The sequence below is a fragment of the Furipterus horrens genome, unplaced genomic scaffold, assembly GCF_987537825.1.
Source record: "Furipterus horrens unplaced genomic scaffold, mFurHor1.1.pri manual_scaffold_13, whole genome shotgun sequence".
In the NCBI taxonomy this organism is placed as follows: Eukaryota; Metazoa; Chordata; class Mammalia; order Chiroptera; family Furipteridae; genus Furipterus; species Furipterus horrens.
This window is the reverse complement of record NW_028327183.1, coordinates 12,573,866-12,579,865: the sequence shown is the minus strand read 5'-3', so window position 1 is coordinate 12,579,865 and position 6,000 is coordinate 12,573,866. Positions and strand designations below refer to the sequence as shown.

Sequence of the window (6,000 nt, the reverse complement as noted above, 5' to 3'; positions counted from 1 at the left end):
GACTGCTCCGAGTGGCAGAAAGAAGAACTGCATCTACAGGATGCTTCCATTTCAATAAAGAGCTGGACATAAACACTCCAGGATGTAGGTTCTGTAAGGATCCTCCCCAGAACTTATCTCAGGTAAACTCTCACTGACAACTAGGGCAGCCGAAGCTCAGAGAAAGAGAACAAATTATCCAAGGTCACTCAATGGATTTGTGGCATTTCTAGGCCATGAACCCAGGCCCTTTGCAGCCAATGTTGGCACATCTAATTCTATTTGACCCTGAGCAGGCCTTATAGTGCCTATATCCTTTGAACTGCTATAATATTCTTGACCAGAGGTTTTATTACTAATACCATTTAAGATCAGCTTAATCTCCATCGTTATTATAATTCATTACTGTACCATGACTCCTTTCCTGCTCAGATCATTCAAGGTGTGGTAACAATCAGACCTCATAATTAATAATAGTAATTAATAAATTTCATTTACTGAGCCTCTGCTTTAAGCACAGTGCTTGTTGCTTTAGGTATGTGAGCACAGTTACTCCTTGCAACGGTGCAGGCACATGTAAACAGCCCCATTTTCCAGAACTGGAAACTGAATTTCCTGAAGATAAAGCCTTTGCTCAAAGTCATACAGCTACTAAGTGGCAGAACCAGAAATGGGACCCAGATCAAAGGCCTGTGATCCTCCCACTTTTCTCCACAGACCCAGCTGTGGGAAGCTCTGTCTCAAACGGCTGGTTCAAAAATGACATCCCCGTCCCATCACTCTCAATGTTCTCTGCATTGTGATAAAATCATCTCCCTGCTTGGATCCTGCCTCTCTTTTCACACCAATTACCAAAGGATGCTTCCAGAGCCGGAAGCTTTGAGAAGGCTTGAGGGAGCCTGGAGCTTCTAAGTGGAAACAAGGAACTGACTCAGCAGGCTCTGGCTATCTTCAGAGTCTGAGGACAGGTGCTTCAAAGGGTTGGGAGCCTGATACCTTTGATGAAGGAACCAACAGGAAATTATCTGCCTTGTGCCGACAAGGGCAAAGACAAGAAAAAGCCCATTTAGGCCCCATCTTTGTCTGCATTGGAACCTACAGGAAGCAGAAGGGACTGTTTAATCCTGAACCCAGAGCAACCTTGAACCTAGGCTTCCTCCTGTGAAGAACAAGGTGAAGGAAAGGTGAGGCAAGTTAAGATAAACACCCAAACTTCTGGCTGCCTGGATGAGCTGAATCTTTTAATTGAAGCTGTCAGTGGGTTCTGCCCCCTTATTCCCCTGATTTCCCTTTTTAATCTAAACTATAATCACACAATACTCCACCCAAGTGCTTGATATGGATTTCCAAGACAGATCCTAACATAGTCATAAAAAAAAAATCCCCTCTGAAATGTGCACTTTGTACTGTGTCTCTGTGTAGGTGTGTTTAAAATGTCATGAACTGGAATGCCTAACTCTAGTTCCCAGGAATTAATCACACAGAAGGGTGAAAGGGGGGAATTAACTTGCTTTAACACTTATAAGACTCTCTAAAACAGTCATCAAAATAGATCTTGCTGGTTTTTATGGCTAGCTTCCAAAACAAACAAACAAACAAAAAACTAGAACTTTTTCATTTTTTATTTAATTCTTTTTTTATTTTTACATTTTTCTATCTCTAAAATTGCCTTGCAGAAAGTTTACCCAATGGGGCTCAGCTACAGGTCACAGATAACCTGAGACTAAAGGTGTAAAAGTACATTCTTACATTCTTTTTTGCCTTTTCTTGGTTACTCGTTGATAATTTTTAGTACATGTATAAATTTGTACAGCTGTCACCATTTTAGAACATTTTCATCACCCAATTAAAGTTCCTATATGCCTATTTGTAATCAATTCCTGATCATTCCCTTAGCCAGGACAACCACCGATCTGCTTTCTGTCTCTATAAACTTGCCTTTTGTGGACATTTTAAGTAAGTGGAATCATACAACAAGTGGTTTTGCACTTGGCTTTTAGCATATTATATTAAGGTTCATTCATTATGTAGCATTCATTAGTATTTCTTTACTTTTCAATGCTGAATACTATTCCATTACATGGATGTACCACATTCTGTTTATCCATTCACCAGTTGAAGGACATTTGGCTTGTTTTCAGATTTTGCCTATTATAAATAACGATGCTATGGGCATTTGGGTCCACATCTTTGTGGACCTGGTTTTCAGGCTCGCAGTTGCTGTGCTGTTTAGAGGAATACTGACCACTGCGATTCACTGAGTTCCATCTGATTCAGGTGTGCAGTGTCAATAGAAACCTACCAAGCAATAAGAAAACCACCAACCAAGAAAAACAACTACGGTCATTGGATGAATTCTGAAAAGATAGACGGAAAGCAAAGGACAGGTTGCTGCTTCTGTCAGATCACACGAGACCAGGCTCATCCTTGGACCTGCTTCCCGAATGGAACGCATGAAACTTCCTTAGGGACTGAGATGTCCTGACTATCACAGCTCCTGCATACCTTTGCGCATGCGTAATTAGACTGACACCACCACCACCACCACCACCCCCGCCCCGGCTTCTCATTCCCTTTATGCCCACGTGAAAAGGATGAGAAAATCCACACAGCAGTCTCCAAACCAGGGCAAAATGCCAACTATATCTGAGGGAGAGCAGGGACCTCTCTCCGGTGTAACTTCCTCTCCAAGGGGGGACGGCCGGCACGGAGCTCCCCAGTACCACCGCTGGGCTCCGACAGAGTCAGTGTGCACACTCTGGGCGATGGCCTAGGCAACTCGAGTTTTCGGGCTTAGAGTAGACGGACTGACACGGCAGACGAAAAGACAGTGCCAAACAGGTAGAGAGAGGCAGCAGGGCAGAGTGAGGAAGGGGTCAGCTCAGGGACCAACCTGCGGAGGGAGAAGGGGCAGGCTCCGCTCCCCACTCACCGCGCTCTCGGGGAAAGGGCACAGCCTCATCGGCCTCGAGAGTCCCTCGCACCCGGCGGGTGTGCTGCGCAGGTATAGGGTACTTGGACCTGGTGCCCAGAGGCCTGTCACCTTGGAAGCCTTTGCTTGTGGGAAGGGAACCTGGAAACTTAGCGCCCCCTCCACCGCCGAGGAACGCCCCGTTTAAAGACCACCGCCACCCTGAGCGCGAGGGCGCGCCCGCCCAGCGCAGGGGCTCAGGCTCCGCACCGCACGCGGCGCCTCCGGGATCCCGGCGTCGCGGAGAAGAGCGCTGGCGCGCGGCGGGGGTGGGGTTGGGGCGGGGTGTGGTAGCCGGATAGCCTCGCCCCGTCCCCGCGCGCGTCGCCCACGCCGCGCGGAAACCCGAGGCGTCCTGGGCGCACGCGGACCCGCGGGGGGTGGCCCCCAGCCTGAGACCCGGGCTCGGCTGGACACCCCCACTCTCTCCGCGCACTGTCCCAGGCTTTCTCTTCCTTCTTCTCCCCTTTTCCATTAACGCTTTGGTTCCTTTCCCCGCATCCTCCCGCTTATCCCTCCGCGTCCGCCTAACCATTCTTCGGGGGCCCGCAACTCCTTCCGCTCCTCACCCATCCTCATCCCCATACCCACCCCCCATTCCATTTTCGCTTTTACCATCTGCTTTTCACCTTCGCTCCGCCTCTTTTTCCCGCTACCCCCACCCTAGAAACTTGTTTTAGCCTGGGGTTCCCCACCAGGTCACGGTTGTTCCCCTCCTTGACCGCGGAATGTGCCGTCCCAACTCCGCACCCCTAACATTGAGGCCCCAGCCCAGTTCCCAGCGAGATTCCAAAGACCGGACCCGCCATCCTTTCCTCCCAGCGTCTCCGCCAGGGCAGGAAGCGGGCCCCGGGCGTCCACCCTCTAGCCGGTCCTCCTTGAGGGGTAAAGGGGAGGAAAGAGGGAGAATACGGGCACGGCGCCCTCAGGCCCGCTTTCCTGCAGAACCACACTCTGGCGGGGGTGCGGCCAGGGGGCCTACGGCAACAAGTGACTGCTGGCGGGGGGCCAAGGCACCCTCGTGGGGCGCAGTGGTGGCTGGCCCCAGGCCGACCCTGACCGAGCAATTCCCGTCACGCAGCTCCGCACGCAAGACGTTGGAGGAGAGGGTAGCGGGGGAGGAGAACTGAGAGAGAACAGAGACATGGCTCTTCCCAAGTCCAAAATCTCCCTCCCCAGGTTTCGCTGCTCGTGCCCCAAGCACAACATGCAGGGGATGGGGGTCGGAGACTGGGCAGAAGCCGCCGACGTGGAGGGGTTTATCGAAGGTGGGGTGGCAACGTGAGGAAGCACAGTTCCCGATGGCCTACCCCCGCTTGGCCGATGCTTTCCCCCAACCCACCATCCAGGCCTCCCGGGCAAGAGCCCAGCCTGGCCAGCTGGAGCGGATTTGGGCAAAGGAGGAAAAGGGGCTCCCACCCCCTCCCCAGCTTCCCTCCGCCGCCCTCCCTGATTGGCTGTGCGTCCCTGGAGCCCAACTTCAGTCGCTCCAGACTCTGTCTGAACCCCAAAGGAGCCGGAGCGCAACGGCAAGGGGAGGGAGGGGCGGCCACGAATCCAAGGGTTGGCATCTCCGGGGCCCTTAGGGGGAGGGGCGCGGACAGGGTCGGGCCCCGCAGGCTCCGCGAGGCCCAGCTCGCCGCGTCTCACAACCTCGGCTCCTCTCCGTCCCCCGCCCTTTCCTCTCCTCCCAGCGGCGGCCTCCCTCCTCCTCCACCCCCCCCCCCCCACTCCGCACCCCGCCCGCCACCTCCCCCTGGTTTCTCATTCCTGCCACTAGCGCGCTCGGCGGCTCATTCCGTGGCCGCCGCCAGCCAAGGGGAGAGTCGCTTGCAGATGCCGCGGGGGCTGCTTGCGGCCGCCGACGACTTGTGAATGGGACCCGGACTGGGGCCGTGGCTGACACCGCTGCGCTTGTCCTGCGCTAGGGACCAACGGCTCGAGCTCTCGACCACCCTCCGGGGCCCCAGGTGAGGCGCGCCGCTGTGCCTTCCTCTTGCTGCTTGTGTGGGTGGTGGTGGTGGGGTTCTGGGTGAGAATGTGTGGCGGGGAATAAGGTCTGATTAGAGAAGGTTTCACTAATGCAAAGGAAATGGGGAGGGGCGCGGAGATAAGAGAAGATTTGTTTAAAAATAAAAAAAGGGAGAAGGGAGCCAGCTGTGAGGCGGGCAGCGCTGGGGGCACGGGCGCCAGATGTGCGCTCCAAGCTCTCCCCCCTGCTCCGGCCTCCTCTGAACTCTGCGCCGAGGCCGCGGGAGAGGGGGTTTGCCCCCGGCTGGGGCAAGAGGCTGCAGAGCTGCGCCCGCACACGCCGACTGTCCCCGGTCAGGTCCCTGGGGAAAGTCGCCCACGGGCAGTGCCCTCCCGCCCTCGGGCGCTGCGCCTCTTTCCGAAAGCGGCGACATGACCGTGCTCTGCAGGGTTCCAACCCCTTTTCCCTGATCCCCACCGAATGCTCCCGGAGGCTCAGCCCTCCATTCTAGACCGCCGGGGAGGCCCCAGAAAACGGAAGGAGCCCGGCTCGCGTCGGCGAGTCCGCCGCACTTTAATAGCTTGGGTTTGGGTCCGCTGACTGCGGCTCCCGGCAGCCGACTGCGGCGCGCGCTCTAGCCCTCAAGCCAGAGTCTCTCGGGGAGCTCCAGGCGCTGTTCATCAGCTCCTGCCAGCCCAAGGGGAGATCCGTGCGCCGTTCAGATCGGACTCTGGCTTGGGGTTGGTGAATCCTACCAGGGTCAACGTTAACTTTGCAAACCAAGCCTTCCCCAAAGCCTGCGCCTCCTCCCGAAGCGCGCCAAGCCTCTCCCGCCCACACGGCCCTCCCTTCTTCGTCTTTGTTGGGGGAACGCGGGCCGAGGGTGGGGAGCGCAGAGTAGCCAGCAGGATGGGTAGGGCGGCTAGAAGAGCACCCCCTTCACCCCTCCACCCGGCGGAGCTGGAGGAGAGCCCGCCTCGCGCTATAAATTAAAGAGTCCCCAGAGAAAGTGGGGTCCGGCTTGTCCTTATCCCTTTCTTGCAAAGGCCCTGCTTTCGCGGGAGCATGGGGAGCGCCT

The 6,000-nt window shown here is 55.4% G+C and overlaps 1 protein-coding gene across 1 annotated transcript in view; it reads left to right on the top strand.

Annotated features, from left to right (window-relative positions):
- The first annotated feature begins 4,738 nt into the window (after positions 1 to 4,738).
- CDH11 (cadherin 11) overlaps positions 4,739 to 6,000 on the top strand; it is a 142,563-nt gene continuing 141,301 nt past the window's right edge. The window contains exon 1 of the mRNA XM_090261229.1: positions 4,739 to 4,920. The gene's annotated coding sequence lies outside the window, so the exon portion shown is untranslated. The remainder of the gene's footprint in view (positions 4,921 to 6,000) is intronic.